Source organism: Balaenoptera musculus, chromosome 8, assembly GCF_009873245.2.
Source record: "Balaenoptera musculus isolate JJ_BM4_2016_0621 chromosome 8, mBalMus1.pri.v3, whole genome shotgun sequence".
In the NCBI taxonomy this organism is placed as follows: Eukaryota; Metazoa; Chordata; class Mammalia; order Artiodactyla; family Balaenopteridae; genus Balaenoptera; species Balaenoptera musculus.
In genome coordinates, this window is record NC_045792.1 from 66,608,781 (window position 1) to 66,627,258 (window position 18,478).

Sequence of the window (18,478 nt, forward strand, 5' to 3'; positions counted from 1 at the left end):
AGAGCCACCGGGAAGTTGTCTGCCACACAGTAGGTGCGGTCACTGAATGGAATCGCTCCAGGCTTGAGTTTCCGCTTTTGAACAAGAATGACAGCTCCAGTGGGATGCTTGGAGGTCAGGACGAATGAAAAGAACGTAAGAACACTTGGATGGAAAAGCCTTCTGGAAATACCAAGTATTTTTTCTCTCGTTTGGACTTTGGCAAACCAAGATGTTTTGGGAAGGGTCTGGCACTCTGTGTTCCTAAAATTGGTCTCCTAGATGGAGTTGGAGGAAGGGGAGTGAGGGAATGTTGCTTTCGTCAGGATGTCCCGAGTGAAAAAGGGCGAGGAGGAGTGAGAGCCCTGAGCCAGAAGCAAGTCAGGGACCTAGAGAAGAGGGACATGCCAGGCGACTGCAGTGGCCAAGGCTAGCGGGAGACCTGAGGGGAAAGAGAAGACAGGGGCGAGGAAATCCAGGGAAAGCGCGCGGATTGGTCCTTTCCTTGGGGCGTGCGCTTCTGTGCGCCAAGCGATTGGTGGCGGGAAAGTAGCAGGTAAACCGGCCCCCGCCGCCTCGCCATTGGTCAGCGGCCTCTCTAGCTGCCACACAACTGGCCAGCAGGCCGCCGAGCCGCGCGCGGATTGGCCGGGGGCGGCCGCCTAGACCGGCTCCCTTCGGGCGCTAGGATTGGCTGGCGGGAAGAGGCAGGTATCCGGGCTCCGCGACTCCTCCATTGGTGGGCGGGGAAGGGGGGTTGGGCACAGCGATTGGTGGGCGGGGGGCCGGGCCTGGGCCGGCGGGGAGCGGATTGGTCGGAAAGTAGGTTAGTGGTGCGACATTTAGGGAAGGCAGAAAGTAGGTCAGGGACGGAGGTGCCTGTTTACCCGCGCCGGACTCACCGCCGCCGCCGCCGCGGGATCCGAGTGGGGGCGCGGGCGCGGGCGCTCCCGGCGAGCCACGGTGAGTGTCGGGCTGGCCGCGGCCAGCGGCGCGGCCGCGGGCACCCCGTCGGGGCCGTTAGCACCCTGGCAGGCGCGGCGCCTCAGCCGCCGCCCGGGGCGCAGCCCGGCCGCCGGGGAGCCCTGACCGACGTGCCCGCTGCCGGCCTTAAAGGGCCCGTGCCCGCTCCCTGCCCCCACCCGGGCCGCGGGGAGGCTGCGCTCCTTAAAGGCGCCGCGCCCGTCCGCCCCCATCCTCACTCGCGGGGGTTGGCGCTGCGGGGTAGAGCGGGCAGAGGTGCCGCAGGCGCCCTTAAAGGGACCGGGAAGGAGTCCGCGGGAATACCCACCTCCCCTCAGCCGGCATCGCTACCTGACCCGGGGGGTGGGGGGGGAGAGGAGGTAGGAGCAGCCAGCTGCCTCTTAAAGGGACAGCTCCACCCTTTGGGAGCAGTGACCCGGCTGAGGGCGAGTCCTAGGATGTATCCCCGGAAGGTTCGGGGACCCCCGAGGCGACCACCCTTGACGGCCGCACCCCAAGGGCGTTGGGCGAGAGATGCTACTTCTGCCCTTCCTCCGCCTCCTCCACTTCCCTTTCGGGAGCCTGCGGGGCTGGGTGGGGGCGGGGAAGGCGTCTCCGCCGGGCTTGGGGAGTCCGAGCCCCCCCTTGCCCCTTCGGCCCTGTCGCGGGTGCTGCCGCTGCACCCGGGTATTCCCCGCCGGAGATGCGGCCGACCCCAGCCTGCGAACTTTCGTCCGGCCTGCGCCATCTGGGTCCTGGGCAGCCCGGGGAGGATCCCCCTTGGGTCTGCGAGCAGGTGCTCCACGGCACGGGGATGTCGCCCGGCGCCCAGGTGCGGGCCCGCCGCCCGCCCTGGAGTCCTGGAGACCGCAGCGAGTCTGGGTTTAGCACCGGGTTTGACAGATGTCAAAGAAAAAGCTTCCCGCTCACGATTGCCGGACGTTGACAGCCAAGAGAGCTCTTGTTTGCTCAGAGGAATAAGTGGAAGAATAGAAATTAATGCCGACCTTGTGGGGCTCGAGTCAGTCACTCCGAGGGGTCGTGGGAATCGGCTGCGGAACCGAGGGCAGGCGCGGGGGAAGGAAAGGCTGCACTGGACATGGGCGCCTGTTGTCAAGTTTGTGCGGGCCGGTGGGATACCAGGCTGTCCCCCCTCACCTCACCTTTCCCATCCTCTTTTCCCTCCCCTGCCTCGGCCCCTTCCGAGTCACCTAGTGTTGTTTTGGCACTTTTGCGCTTGCTGTCTCGTCTCCCTGCTTACATAGCTACTCCTCGGCAAGGAATTATTAGCCAAGTTTTATTACTCAGCTTCCAGAAATTAGATTTGAAGAAGCATTTCTTGACTGTACGTGTATTTCCAGGATCTTCGTTTTTTAAAAAATCCATAGAAGCTGCCCATTAGCTGCATCTAGTTTCGCACAATGCTTGCTTGTCATTTGTCCTTCTGACATCTGCTGCTGTTCCTTCCTTTAATCTATTTTTATATGACAACTATTATTTTAATTCTTCTTGTCTCATTGATATCAGGATCTGTCAATTTGGGTTGGTGGAGTTTTTAATTAATGTACTGGTTGAATCATGAGCTTAAAATAATCATTGCTGCTCCTGAGCAGTTTTGAATAATCTCATGCTCTCCGTGCTTGCAAGATTTAAAAAAGAAAGAAAAAAAAAATCACTGCTGTTAAATTTGATTTCCATATCAATGAAACTCGAAAATGTTTTTTTTAACACAAAATTGAATCTTTCACTCCATGCTTTGTTACTGAGTTCACTTTACTAATAAGTCTTTAAAACACTTTGTTGAACATATTTAGAAGGCTTTAAAATTTCCTGGGCAGGATTTGAAATTGCCTGTATCATCTAAAGCTGGCATTTTTCGTTTTGATTGTGGATGTAGCCAGTGAATAATAATAGTAAGTTAAAACTATAGTTAAATTTATACCTTATTCCAACCCCTAGAGTTTAGAAAGAGGGAGAGAGAAAGGAGCAGGTGTGGTAGAAGAGCACTAGCCTGAGAGAATCTCCTGGTTCTAGCCCAGACTTGGGCTTTCACGGCTGTGCTACTTGGGGCAAGTCCCTGAACCTTTCTGAGTTCTACTTGCCTCAGATGGAAAGTAAGGCAGTTGAACTAGGTGATCTCAGAGGTTCCTTCTGCTCTAAAGTTCTGTGCATCTCTAAATATTTAATACAGCTGAATTCAGGTTGGTATTTACCTGCTGGAGCCTCCAGAATATCTGAGCTGAAGTCCTATTTTCTTGGGAAACTTAAACAGATCAACAGATGGTGTTTTAAAGAATCCATTTCAAATGATTTATAAAATGATGAGTACTCAGGAATTTGTCTGCTATTTGCAGAAGAGGTTTGCCTACCACAGAGAGGAAAAGGAAGTGGCCCTACTTTCAGATTTATCGCTCCATACTAACGATCTCTACGCAATTTATATACTAAACAATGGACAGGCACTGTAGAAAGACTTGTTAACAAAATGCATAAGCATATGTAAAAACGAAATATTCTATATCTCTCTTTGGTATAAGGGTTGCCTTCCTTCTATGGGCTTTCTTCTATTTATGAGTCCATCAACTCATGGTGGTTGGAGAAAGTCAAATATTAAAGAAACAGTTTCTGCCCCATATGATGTTACAGTCATAGGTAGTGATTTTCGTTAACATCGTGGTAGCAGTTGCAGGGAAGTAATTTTTTACTTCCTTTTTAGCCCTCGAGGTTTAGTTAGGAGCCTGGAAATACAGGTATGTCACCCTTCTCCACAGTCTTTTCTCTCATTGCCACTTCATCATAATACCCAGACTTACCCCAGACACCCTCCCTGGCTTTTCTCCTCCCTCTCTCTCTAAACAAGACCTGCTCTGACTTAAGCTCCCTCAGCATCTCTTCCTTCTGGCTCAGAATGTCTTGTCCCTTTCCCCCATCTCTCCTTTTTTCCTCCCAGTTTGGAAAAAGCAAGTGAATTTCTCCCCTGTTCCCTCTTCTTAGACCCTCAATTTGGGCAGGAGCCTGGTCTCTGGTAGCAGGACCTGGGACTTGGGTTGGGTGGCGTGTCCTTGGACGAGTGCTAGACTCCTCTGACTGCAGGCTCCTCCTCTGTGGTGTAATGAAGGAGCCTGCCTCCTAGAGTCCCTGTGAGGATCAGGGGAGGTGATGTGGGTAAAATGCCTGGCACACAGGAAGCCCGCCCTCAGTGTCTGCTGACACTCCCTCTCAGTGCTGCCAGGGTCCTGTCGGTCCTGTCACTGGAATATCCTTCGTGCTGTTTGCCCTCAGCCTCCTTACTAACCCTAGAAAAGCCCTTGTCTTGATTGAGGAGGGAAAGATGGAAGGGGAGGAAACAGGCCTGCTGTGGGCCGCTGTGCAGTGGGCAGCTTTCATGTGTCTGCACTTGGTGCCCCTGGGTCCCCATGTCTCTCTCTCCCCTCCCTGCCTGGCAGCCTCTCCCAGGGCTGTGAACGGTCTCCCCCTCCACTTTCTCACCTGCTCCATTCTTAGCTCCTGCCCTCTCTCTACTATCCTTCTTCATACTTCATCTCAAATATCTCCAATAACTTTAAGTCTTGAATTCCAGGGCCTCATTCTTAGTCCTAAATTGTTGTTCTTGGCCCTTTTGCAGCTTATACCCACCTGTCTTTCCCTCCTTTTTGAAATGTCCTCCTCCCTCAGCCTTTAGGTCACATTGCTTTCCTGGTTTTCTTCCTGCACACCCTAAAAGTAGGTGTCTTTTTGGGCCTCTGCGCTTCACACTATCCCAGTTGGCTCAGGTCCCCTTTCCGGTCCTGATGTGTCTCTCCTGCTTCAGCTGCTAGCAGGTCCATTGTAGACGTTCACGGCAGCCTATTGCCAGCATCCGTGGCCTTGGAGTTACAGGTTGCAAACTGCTTGCAGCATGGTCTCATTTCATCCTCATGACAGCTGTACCCCTTCACCATCAGGCTGTCCTGAGAGGGACTTTGGTTGGGGGGTTAAAAGCACAGACTTTGGAGCCAGATTTTATATCCTAACTGTTCCTTACTAGGTTTAAGACTTGTGGTCAAGTTGCTTTGCTCTCTCTGTCTTGGTGCTCTCATCAGTAAGACTGGAATCACTTTAGTCCTTACCTCAGAGTGTTGCAGTGTGGATTCAATGAGTTAAAGAATTAAAACTACATGAAGCTCTTCATGGAACATAGTAAACATTCATGGATGTTAGCTATCAGTCTTGCTGCTCCTTCTTGCCTCTCCATACGCAGCCCGCCTGGCTGTGTGCACAGGACTGTCCAGTCAAGCTGAAGAGCTGTCCGCTCCCTGGACCAGCCCTTGGCCCGTTCTATGCCTCAACCTTCTCTCATCCAAATCCTACTCTTCTTCAAGACCCAGCTCAAATGCTTGGTCCTCCTGGAGCTATTTCTTCATTTTGTTTTTCTTCCTCCCCACACTGGGCAGCAGTGTCCCCAGCCCTTGATCTAGCTCTAATTATTTTAGGTACTGCTGCATCCCATATCGTGTTGGGCTGTCTCTGGGAATATCTTACCTGCTGGTTCCAGGCCAAGCACTTTGGGGGGAGTTCATCTTGGTTTCCCCAAATCACAGGCATAGGGAGCCTTCAGGATATGCTTGTCCAATCCCAATTAATGATCTTGAGGAGGAGGAGATGGGGTGGGATAGGCACTCAGGGACTAAGCACATGGAGGGAAGGGGATATACCTGTGGAGAGGTGGGAGCATGAGATGAGGGATGCAACAGGGGCACGAGTGGACGTGGCCATGAGTAGTTAGGTCTGCATGGAAGGAGGGATTGAGTTGGGGACCTAAAGTCGGGGAGATGAGATTGGGTAAACTTTAGTCATCTTTGCTTCAGGAGAACGTTGAGTGCTGGCACATGATGGGAAATTATTTTTACGTTAGTACGTGCTGTCCTTTTAAATAGGATAAACTCATGTTTATCCAGCCTGGTTAAAGAAGGGGATGGATGGTTTGTCTAATTTAATATTCTGGTTAATACTCTACCCATTAGATTTCGTACATATGCTGAGTAAAACATTTACAAGTACTTATGCCTTCAACTACTGTTTGAAATGTGTGACCTGGGCAAATTAGTTAGCTTCTTTGAGTCTGATTTACCTCATTTGCAAAATAGAAATAATAATAATGATGGTAACAGCAGCTAACATTTATTGAACATTCTCTAAGTGCCAGCAGATATGTTAGTCACCTTATGTTTATTAACTTGTTTAATCCTCATAACAACCCTATGAGGTAGGTATCACGATTATCCTTATTTTACAAGTGAGGTGGTTTTGTGAACTGCCCAGCTGGTATGGGGTGGAGCCAGATTGGTGCAGGGGGAGCGGGGAGGGATGGACACTTCCAGAGTCGGCTGTCTAACCACTGCGGTAGATGCCTGCTGGGAGGAACCACTGGATTTGATCCCGTGTCTGAAGCACCCGGCACCAGGCCAGGAGCCAGGCAGGCCCGAGGTGATTGGTGACCAGTCTTATTGCTGACAGACATGGTGTATACCTCCTTTTAAGCAGGACTGAAGTCCTCTGCGGTGGGACACAAGGGGTGCACGTCTGGATATTACCCAAGTGTGAGTTCCAGGGGCTTGTGAGCGTGCTTCTCACATCCTGTTGTACATTTCTGTATCTCTTGCTTCCTCCTGCCTTTCTGCGGCGTTGCTCTGACGTAAGCCTCATGTGGCTCAGCCAACCCCTCCCCAGGCAGCTTGTGTGAGATGAACCTCCTAACAGAACTCCTCACCCACTGCCCCCGCCGGGCCATCTGCGGAGAGCGTCACGGGGAGGAGACCTTTTGTAAAGTCTCTCACCTTCTTCCTCCTCTCTCCAGCTTCTTACCCCAAAGACAGATGTCCACAGCCTTAATGTGTACGTATATATAAATATATTTTTTAATGCCAGTTGTTCCCCAAATACATTTAGATAGTAAGGGAAACATTATTTTATGTCAAGAACCTGTTACATAAAAATGTGTTATATAATGTTCAAATGTATACTGCACGGTGAAATTAGATACTACTTTTTTTTTTCAAAGAATAAAAAGATAATAAACACAGGCTATACTGAAGGTAATTAATCTCAGATTTGAAAGGCATGGAAAGACATGCCCTGCCCTCAGAGTTATTGTTTTGAATCTCTGTTCACCATCTTGAATGCTCCAAGTATAGAATGTTTGGGAAGTTGACCGGAATCTGCCATGGAATGCTACTGTGAAATACTCTGGAAGTTGTCTTTTTTTTGGGGGGGGGGAAGGGGGGGATGTCTGCTGCTCACTTATCTCTCTCTCATGTCTAAGCAGAGGGAAGAGGCTCTTTTTGACCGCCTCATGCTTAGACCATCAAGGTCATATTGTAACCAGTTTTCTGCTCTACCTTCTACTTCCTTCAGTTCCTCCCACATGATGTGGCCAACTTTGCCTTCCAAGAACAGCCCTGCTGCCAGTGGCCTGTGGTTGCCACTCCTGTATCCGGTCTTCCAGGCTCTCCAGAGTCTGACCCTGTTCCCCCTGCTCACCAGCCCTGCTCCCTGCCTCTACCTCCATTTGCAGACGGAGCCCAGTGCCTGGGGTTCGGTTCTGCTTGTCCCTGCCCAGGCCACCCCATGCCCTACTCTCTCCTGCTGTCTGTCTTCCCTCAGCTCTCTCCCTTGACCTGAGAGGCCTCTCTTCTTTGCCCCAGCCTGCCTTGAATCTCCCTGCTTTGTGAAACCTCCTCTGATGACATTTGTCCCCTTTGCGCTCTCTCTCTCTCTCTCGCTTTTTTTACTTTTGATTGCCAGCCATTCATTCAGAAGCATTGGTACTTCATAATTAGCATATTGATCATATCGATTCCAATTAGGATGGCCAGTTCTCTCATTTTTTAATTGTCTCATGAATAATTATCTTGTCCTCACTTCCCACCCTCCAATTCTACTCGTTTACTCATTCAGTGAAGTTTGTTGGATGCCTGCCGTGTGCGTAGCAGTGTTCCAGGCACTGAAGGTACAGCAGTGAACAAAACAGAGTCCCAGGGGAAGGAGACAGACCGTAAACAGTTAAGCATGTTAACTCCTGGTAGTGATAGATGCTAGGTATGCAACCACATAGAGTAAAACAGTAGTGATGATGAAGGAGGTTGCTTTAGCTGGGTCCTTGGGTGAAGAGGTGACATTTGAGCTCAGCTGCAGGAAGATGTGGGGAAAGTATCTTAGGAAGAGGGAACAACCAGTGCAAAGGTCCTGAGATTGGAAGTAGTTTGATTGTTTTTGAAGTAAAATAAAGGCCAGTGTAACTGGATTTTTAGTTCCTTGAGTATAGATGTTTTATCCTCCCTGTAACCCTTAGCCCAGTGCTAACAGCCCTGTAAATACTTGCACTCAAAATTGGAGCATTTGCCCTTGGTTATACATTGTATAAATAGCAGTTTACCGTATCCTGCTCAGAAGGCTTTTAATAAAACATTATATTGCACATAAACAAATTAAGGGTTTGAAGGGTTTTCTCATAAATATGCTCTTAGCATGTATCACTATTACTGTTTTAATTATGTCTAGTGCAGAGCTTCAGACTTCAGAATTCTGTTTTACATGCACAGCCATCTTAAAAACAGATTTTGTTTCAAAAGTTCATTTGTAAGGCAGTTGATGGAAACTTGGGATACATTTTTCTATAGAAAAAAATGAACTAAATGGTGGTTTGGTTCCCAGGCAAGCCCACAAAAGCCATTTAGTGCTGACTGTAGCTGAAACCATACTATTTAGTACTAAAGCGTTAGCAGCATTAATTAAGCCTTCTGAAGCTAGACCCCCATCTATATAGCATTAAAGGTCATTTACTACTAGCGTTAATGGGACCCATTTACCTAAGTCACTTCTCCTACTATTTTTCTAGTCTGACAAAAAGGTTTATAAAAGGGATTTTTGCCTTTGTGCCTTTAAGATTTCATTTCATGTGTTATAAATGAGACAGTGGTGTGGAGAGTGGGGAAAACTGTGGGCTGGGAGCTGGGAGAGGCCCGGGCTCCAGTCTTTGCCCAGCCACCGACTTGCTGAGTAACTTTGAGTAAGTTGCGCTCATTGAACTTTGACTTCTCAGGTCCTTCTTGGCTATAAAATCCTGTTTTCTCAATGTCACGGGAAAACATGCATGTATTTCATTGTTCAAACCTGCCCTCCAGTAGCTACCTCCACTTTCTTTTTGAAGAAGTAGGTGGCACACAAACAATGAGGAACTCAAGAAGTTCCCATGTATGGTACCCAACCGTTATGCCTTCAATATGAACCTTGATTTTAATCTGCTATCTCTCTTGACGAGTTGAAAGAAATTTTGTCCTAGAACTTTTGGTCCAGATAAGATTCCTGTGTTCTTTGTCAACTTATCTTCCATGTAATTATGTAAATCATTTTTTCTTTTTAACTCTTAGGGATAAAAATGGTGACTCTGGTTTGTTGCTTTTGAAATATACTTATAAGTGCCCTTAGGGAATGGAACCAGTTTGCAGGAGAGAGCAGAGCTGAAGGAGTGTGGGATCAAAAACAATTTTAAATGTTAAATGCAAAGCTATTTTCAGTATCCTGCTGGAGGAAAAGAAATTTTTTTTTTTTTTGAGGCTTTAGATTAGAAGAGGTTCCTGCTCCAAAGGAGAAGAGCTTCAGGTTTTGCAGTGGTGAAAACTACCCGATCCTTTACCTACCACCCCTCCCTTCCTTCTCTCCCACCTCTGAGTTGTTTTTGGCCTCAAGAGCCACATTTGCTATTTGAGAGGTTTGATAAGCAATGCTAGTCTCAGAGCTCAGCTGGGACTTAGGGTGTTAGAGGCTTAGAGTTCAGCTGTCTTAGGGTGCAGAGTGCTATGTGGAGAACGTCCCCAGTAGATTCTAGAATGAGGGAAGCCTCATTGGGAGTGACAGTGCACTTTGAACTCTGCCTCTGTTTGGTTACTTGTGAATAGTATGTTTCATTTTTTTCTTTTTTCCTTACTTGAAGGCATAACAAGAGGAGTTGGTGCAAGAAGTTGTTGCTCTGTGGATTTCACTTGGGAGCTAGAGGGTGGCATTATACCCAGCGTTCCTCCTTAGATCCTGGAATACTGGCAGGAATTTTGTCTGTCTTTTTCTCTGCTGTATCCCCAGCAACTAAGACAGTGTCTGCGCAGAGTAGTCACTCAATAAATTGTTGCTGAGTGAGTGAGTTCAGCTTGGGAAAACCTCAACTTTCCCACCCTGTCTAACAGTATATAGGCTCATGTGCTTGGTCTTGCAACGTACTTTGGATTTTAGGATACTGTTTCCTTTTGCCATCTGTGTTTTTCTTATTCTTCAGGTTGGCCAGATATCAGTATCTTTTATTGATGATCAGGACTTAGATGGCCATGGATGTCCCTGCCCTGCTGATGTTCATCTTTATGTTATCTTTAATTGGCTCCAAAGTACAGCAAATCAATAGCTGAGCCACATCAACTAAAAGAAAACCTACTGCATATTTCTTTGGGTGTAGTACTATACATTTCTTTATTCAGTCAACAAATATCTGAAGGGCAATATACCAGGCACCATGGAGACCCAGAGGAAGAACAGAAATAGTTGTTGTGGCCAAGGAGCCGGCAGTTTTATCTGCAGATAGATAAACCAAGGCCACGTATAATGCCAGTAAAGTGGTCTAGACTATCTATAATTGCTACAGGAATTCAGAGACTAGAGAGTTCTTTGTGAGTTGCCATGTGAGGGAGGAGGCTTCATGGAAGTGATCAGATTTAATCCAGACTTTTAAGGATGTGTAGAATTTTGATTCACAGAAAAGGGTAGCACAGGTATTTCCAGGGAGCAGGTGGGTGGGAACACATCATAATTAAAAGCACAGAGGTAGGAATGACCAGCTTGTATTCAGGGACACAGCCTTGCCTAGAATGGAGGATTCTTCATTTCAGATGATAATAATTGCTAATATATAGAGAGTTCTTATGATGTCCTTAGCACTTCACATATATTATCTGATTTAATGCCTACAAAACCCCATGAAGTAGGTACAATTATTAGCATCATTTTAGAAATGAGGAAATTGAAGCACGGAGTGATCCAGTAACCTGCCTAAGGTCACATAGCTAAGAAGCAGTGGATCCAGGTGTAAAAACCAAGCCATGGAGACTCTTGACCAGTGGAATCCTCTGTCTCCCACTGTCCTCCAGATGCAGGATTTGGGCTTGGCTGGGGGCTTTAGAGTCATGAGCTGGAAGTGGACAAGACTCTATTTAGTCCACTGCTTAATTTTGTAGAAGAAGAAACTCAGCAAGTTTAAGTGGCAAGTCAAAGTTTACCTAGTGAGGTAGAGAGTGGTAAAGAACGACTGAAGTTGTTTTATGATGATGATGATTTTAGTGATGTGAAATGATTCTCCCTAAAGCATTAGTCCAGTGTGAATGTCCCAGCTGGATTGGAGCAGAGGGACTAACTGCAGCAGGGACCTGATAGGAGGCTTCTAGCCGAATCCAGAGATTCACCGGAGCGGAGCCAGAACTGGGAATTAATTGTCAATTACGTTAATCGGCATGGCTGTTTTCAGTTGCCCTTTAGAATTCTAGAGCGTGGGGAACATCTGCTTGTGTGAGTGGCTTTTAAGTATGTTGAATCTGCACTGTACTGTGACTGAGACACCTTGGTTAATGAATTCTTGAGAAGCAAAGCACCATTATGGAAGTCAAATGTTTAAAAACAAATACCCACATTTTCCAGAAAGGTTCCCTGATTGGGAACCGGATAACCTGCATTCTAGACTGTTTCTGCTACTTACGCACCAGATAGTTTAAGCCAAATAACTTAATGTCTCAAACTGTGGCTGATTCCTTATCTGTGGAACAGGTGTAACAATTCTTGTCCAGCCCCTTACAGTGTGGTTTTGATGCTGGAGTGAGATAAGGAAAGAATAGGGGTTTTGGAAGCGGTAAAGTTGCTCCCTGGTTGTAGGGAGTAGCAGCTGTGGTGTTAATAGTGAAGGTGTACTAGCCTTTCAGGGAGAGCCTGGAGGGCACAGAAGTAGTTCCCCTGCCTCCAGGGTGTGTTTAGGGATGTGGCGCTGTCCACCAAATGGGTGCTGACTAGCCTCACTTTGCTGGTGTAGGGCCGTATTTTAAAGATGATGATATATTTCACCCTGAGAGATGGGGGGCCAGCCTCGGCATAGATAGAAAAGTTAGACACAGACATCCTAGTTAATCTCTTCTCTCTGTGCACACCTCTCAGGATAGTGATGGACAGCTATGAACCAGAAAAACAAGTGGCAGGATCTAGCCAGCTGGCCAGTTGGGCATTCTTAGACGTTTCACCTATCCTGGGGCAATAGGAAGAAGTCCAGAAGAACCTTGATTAGTTTGGGGAATTAGTGGGTGAGCCAGCATGCTGTCCAGGTAATACTTGGTTATAAAGCTTGTAGCAAAGTCTTGACATGAAGGACTAGAGATTTGCCAAATCTTAATTATTGTTAGTATTGCATGATGTACTTATTATTCATAATAATAATTATAGCAGTACTTAACCTTTGAGTATCTACCATCTGCCGAGAACTATGCTAAGTGCTCACACGACTTTTCCCATTTAATACTCACAATAGCCCTGTGGGGTGGGCACTGTCAGTCCCACTTTCTAGTTAGGGAGACTGAGACCCAGTGCCTTTGATGGTACATAGTGAGTGGAAAAGCCATGATTCAAACCCAGGACAGTCTCACTCCAGAGCCTGCACTCTTACCTGATGCATTCTTCTTCCTCCCTTTTCCTGGGACCCTAAGATGCTTTCTGAATCTGGCTTTGAGGTTTCTGACAGCCCAATGGGTCTTTGGAAGGCATTTTTGGTTGTTAGTGGCCATGTCTCTCCCTCCTTCACGGCCATGGCTGACATCTAGCAGCTCTTGCCGGCTTCCCTGTGGCTTGTGAGCAAATGGATGCCAAGGATGAATGCAGCAGATTGACTAACTCTTGCCAGCTAGTGCCTATGGGGGAATTTTAAAGGGGGAAAGAGAGGACTACGAAAGAATTGCTCTGGGTCAGTTTTTCAAAAAGTGGCTGTGTAGTTGGTAGTCTGCTCCATTTTCATGTTGATGCTCGTCAAAATCTCACAAAAGCCTTTCCCGAGGTCACGGTCATGATAACAATGCCATCCACCTTTCATGTGTGATTTACAAAGTAGTTTTTATATGTATTGTCTTGTCTCGTCTTCACCACAGCCTTATGAGGAGAGGAGTTATAAAGACTCATTTTGCAGGCTAGAAATACCTAGAGAATTTCAACTACTGTCCAGGGTCCCAAAGCTAGTCAGTGGCAGAGTCAGGCTTAAACACCACTTTTCTGACAACTTCTACTTTCTTCCCAAGTTCCTCTTTGCTTACTCTGTTGAAGATGTTCTTAAGTGTTCTGATTTACTATATTCAGAGGTCAGCAGGAATTATTGAAGTGAAGTGCTACAAACTACACTGTTACTGAATCAGAATAAATGAAAGGTCATGTGATTGTTTATTGTGTTAGGTTTAATTGATTTGCACCTACTTTCGATGGTACAGAACACACAAAGATCTTCTGTGGTATATTATTGGACCAGCAGACCTTCTAGCTTTAAAAGTCCCAAGGCTTTAATAGATGATAAAACATGGAGTTTATGTAATTTCTTTAAAAAGTTGACCATTGAGTTCTTGGTTGGGAACACAAGCTCTTATTATCACATTGTTTCCATGGAGAAATGAGCCTTGATTCACATGATTTCAGCTCTTGGTGCCTTTTCTAGGAATGGAGTAAGCTGCTGTAGGAGAGAGAACTGGTGGTGTTATCACTTAGAGCTCTCTCCCCTCCTGTTACTATAGGAGGCTGGTTTGCTTTTCTGGGCCCTCTCAATTTTCCTGTGACCTGAACATAAATCATCTTGGAGATCCTGTTAATTTCATTTTTGAAAAGTTTTCCGTGAAATAAACCTGAATGGAATACTTTCTTATATAGTTTTGAACATCCCCTTTAAGGTATTTAATCGGCGACAAGGGGCTTCGCTAAGAGAATGTAGAACTGGTCTCACTCAAGCTTCTTGTATTAGATGGGACACAGAGCAAATTCCGGTATTAGGGAGCTCCACAGACACATTGGCTGAAATTGGGTGGTAGCTGATTTCTTTCTCATGTACCAGTTTAGAGTAGATAAGGGTCCAGGCCTTCTGTCTTCAACACGTGGCTTCCACTTGGTGGTTGAAGGTGGAAGCTTCAGTTTTTACTGTCTCCCAGGGGAAAGGATCAGGGAGTAATACATGCAGTCATTTTAAGGGCAAGACCTGGAAGTAGCACATTCTTTTATCCCATTGGCCAGAACTTAGTCCTATGGCTACATTTAGCTGCAAAGGAAGCTGGGAAATATCTTCAGTTGGGAGGCCATGAGTCCAGCAAAATCTGTTTTTCAGGGTGGAAAGGAGACTGAACACTGGGGGAGGCTAGCAGTGTGCTACACTGTAGAAGGGAGTAAATAGGATCTGAAACTCTTGCCAGGAAATCTGGGAAGATGCCTGAGTCCAGGGTTAGAATCTAAGAAGGCTTCCAGAAACCAGGACACGTGCAGCCATCTAGAAGTCAGGGCAACTCATTGCTCAGAAACTGGGCACTGGATGAAAAGTCAGAAAACCTAGATTTGAGTCTAGCTCTTCCATGTCATAACCTGGGGTAAAATACTCCAATGAATGTTTGCCTTATCATCTAGAATATGGGAACAATGGCGATGATCTTTCTGTCTCCCAGGCTTAGTGTGAGGATAATGGATGGGGAAGTGCTCTGCAAACTGCAGCTCCGTGGAAGTGGGCACAGCGTCTGTGTTATTCAGTGTTGTTCACCTTTGTGTCCAGAGCACCCAGCCCAATGCCTGACATGGACACATTTGTTGAATGAAGTGTGAACTATTATGAGAGGTGAAAAAAAATGCCTTGTGCTAAGGAGCTCTTGATCCTGGATAGTCTTCTCTGCTAGGTGGAAAGATTCTTCTCCTCTCCACTGGCCAAGGCCTTGGGCCTACATGTAAAACCACGTACCCCACCAGGATGCAGGCAGACGTCAGGGCAGCTCCCAGCCGGGTAGCACATGACACATATGTCCTTGGCAAGGCTATTTGCTTACTCCACAGTTTAGGTCACAGAATACAGCAAAACTGGAGATAAGACTTTCGTTTGAATGTCATGGTCCATGAATGTGAACTGATCATCTTTAAATGGTTTGGTTCACCTGCAGATTGGAAGATAAAACTTTCCCAAGACCATTAAGACTTGATTTTTTGCTTCGAAATAATAAGATACAGTTATAAAATTCTTCTGTTGATTTGAAAAATGTGTGGCTTGTTCAAAAAATATTTCTTGAAAATATGATATAGGTAAGAGGATACAAAGATGAGTTTAATCTTTCTATCTTATGGGCCATTTTTGTCTCAGCTGTAGTGATTTTTTTTTCTTTTGCTAAGGAAATGGGGGTTCAGTGGAATAATCAGTTTTGCTTTTTTTTTTTTAACTTCATGAAGGGTTTCTTTTATTCATTTTGTTATTTAATTTGTTTATTCACTAAGGGTGAACTTCTTTCTTGGAAACCAGTGGAGTGCTTTTAAGTGAACTTTACGGGAAGAAGGCAGGAACTGAAATTATATTCACGGTGTGCACTCAACTCTGTTAAAATTTCATTCACAGAAGGAGGGAAATGCGCCAGTGTTATCAGTGGTTCTCATCTTGTGGAATTAGAGGTGATTTTCATTCTCATCTTCTTCTCTGCGGTTTCCTATTTTTCAACAATGAGCATGTATTACTTTTATAATCATAAAAGGCCAGTTAAAAATTAGTCCCACAAATTAGTTCTCTCCAGCCAAATCAAGAATCTTTATTTTTGGTAACCTGGCCTGGGTTTTAAACCATCATGTTAATAACTCAGACCTATCCAAATTATTTTCTGACTGAGGCATTTAGGAACTTGTTATAAAGAGGATGTTTTCCTTCTGGAAATTAACATAGAAAGCTAAATGTTTATCATGTGTTAGGAAAGATGTCCTGAGTAACGGCTCCTCCTGGAATTTGACTAGCCTTTATTACAGTCACTTAAGGAAATGAATTTTGCAGGTTTCCCATTTGCTGTGTGACTTTTTTTCCTTTATCCTATACTCCTGTGTCCCTCAGGTACCTCTGGCTCTATTACCCTGGGACTGAGTGACCCTGTCCTTTGTTCTCTCAGGACCCTTCCATTTCTAGTGTCCCCTCCATCTGTTCATGACTTTGTAGATTTGGCTGTGGCTTCTTCCCACCAACATTTTTATAGAACGAAGAGGGCACATTGCTGTCCTTTTCCCTGTAGCAGCTTCCCTTTACTCCTTGTCATGGCTCAGGGGAGTGGCCTGAGCAGTGCTTCTGGGGTGCGGTGAGGAGGAGGGGTCGGGACTGCAGGGAAGGGGTGGGGGCCCTGAGGTGGCTAAGAGCTTTGGAAGAGGCACTGGGCCATCCATCCAGCACTTAGCCCACTCCTGGCAAGGCAGGCTCAGGCACAGCTCTTCGAGATGACTGCTTGGTGTTTGAATCCAGGCAGTCCCCGAGCCATGCAGTCATCTGCTATGATCCTGCAATGTGGCAGCCACTGTTCTTGATGCCGGCTGGGGGCACAGTGATGAGCAAGGCAGACCTGGCCTCTGCTCCCATGGAGCTTTCATTCTGGTGGGAGAGAGAAGCAGTTCACAGAGAAGTAAATGATAAAGATAATTACAGGTTGTAAGAATGGCCCCAGAGGTGGTTACACGTGCCCGTTTATAGTGGAGCAGGAGGACCAGAGTTGGAATGCTTCCAAGGCCTGGCTCCTTCTGTGTCCTCGGTACTTTCTGGCGCAGAGGGGTGAGATCAAGGAGACCTCGGAGCTGCGTCTCCCATTCAGTCAGCCTGGGCCAGGCCGGGATCTACAAGTGGAGAAAGTAAAAGCTGAAGGCATGAGCCAGGGGCCGGCTCTCTTGGTCCCTCCACCTGCCCATCTCTGGACTGCCCAAGGTGCACGTCTATCTTTTCTGAACAGTGGTGAGCCAGTTTGCACATAGGGGTCTAGATTTGTGCATGCCACAGCTCTGTCTAAAGATGAGCTTATATTCTCTCCCTAATTTCCAGCTTTTAATGAGGACCAGCTTCTCATTGTCTCTCCAGTGGGACATTGGGCTGTTCCCTTCAGGCAACTAGTTTTCATTAACTTCACCCTGCTTCCCCATCACCCAACCACCCCGAGTCCTTTCGCTTGTGCCTGAGTCTGACCTTTGCATGTATTTGGAAGAATTCACTGAGCTGTTGCCCTTTCTGAAACTCTTGATGACCAGCTCTCACAGGATCTTTTCGCCTATCTGCTTGGCTTTTGACTGCCCAGAAAAGCTTGGAGTTGGTCAAATAAAAGTAATTTTCCTGAACTTCCTTGTTGAGTCTTCTTTTATATTATACTTCTCTGTCAGACTAGGACTCAGCCATTCATCCTGCTCTCCGTGTCTCCTCTTTCTGAAAACCAGGACAAAGAGGCCCCTCACCCCCATGGAGACTCAGCCCCCTTCCTCTACAGATATTATGACTGCTTTTCTGACCCTTCTCCTCCCATCTTTCTGCTCAAAGAGCTAAGCCTTTGAAGCTTGCCTCGTACCGGTTTGATGCAGTACAGGAAAACTTGAAGTTATCTGCCTCCTGAAGGGGTCTGGGGACTCACTTGGCTTCCAGAGCTCCCCCCACCCCTCTCCCACCCACAAACTGTGCCGTTTAACCAGAGAACAAGTCATTTATCAGTGATCATTTAACACTCCTACCAGGGCCTGCTTGGGAGGCTCTCTGTTACTAAATTCGGTTTCCTTGGGTGGGTGGGTGGGGGAGAGCTTGTTACTATTTTCATTCTTTTGGTGTTGTTACCATTCCTGTAAAAATATATCTACATACATGCAAGTGTATGTGTGTATGTTTATGTATCTTCTTCTACTTATAACAAAGGCTTTGTAAGGAGTTGACCCTCAGAGGGCCTGGGTTTAAACCATGGGAGTGGTAGTGATCCTTGGGAAACAAATCCTTTTGTTCCAAATAGTTGCCGTCTCACATTTGGTAAAATTTTGTTTCAGCCTTAATTTCATAGTTTTCCCTAGTTTCTGAGATAACTTTGGTCCACTGTATTCAGCCTCCAGAAAAGAATACAGTCATTGGCTCCACCCCTTAAATTCGAAGACTCGGTGAGGAAGGCCTTTCATTGGCTGCCTAGTGCCTATGACTCTGTCCGGCTCATGCAGCTCTTAGACGTCATCCCCACGGAGAGTGCTGTCCAGAGCTCTGGGGACTCAGAGGGACAAGGCACCTGTTACAGTCTTTCCAGCCCAAGCATATCTGCAGACCTCCTTTTCCTTGGCCACAACGTGGTAAAGTGTGTCCAGTTTGCTCTGGAGTAAGCAATTTTATTTTAAAAAGTTTAATCCGAAAGTTGCCCCAAGGTTGTCTGAATGCTGCCCTCTCTCCTTTTGTATTTTGACTGGTTAATATGGTGTCCTGGCCTTGGTCTGACTGGTCACACCT

General features: G+C 46.7%; 1 protein-coding gene across 8 annotated transcripts in view; it reads left to right on the forward strand.

Annotated features, from left to right (window-relative positions):
- Window positions 1-819: 819 nt before the first annotated feature.
- ARNTL (aryl hydrocarbon receptor nuclear translocator like) overlaps window positions 820-18,478 on the forward strand; it is a 103,649-nt gene continuing 85,990 nt past the window's right edge. For 7 of the 8 annotated variants that reach the window (XM_036859518.1, XM_036859516.1, XM_036859525.1 and 4 more), the window contains exon 1: window positions 827-942. The gene's annotated coding sequence lies outside the window, so the exon portion shown is untranslated. Of the gene's footprint in view, window positions 943-18,478 lie in introns of all 8 variants that reach the window. The other variant, XM_036859521.1, reaches the window with a different exon arrangement.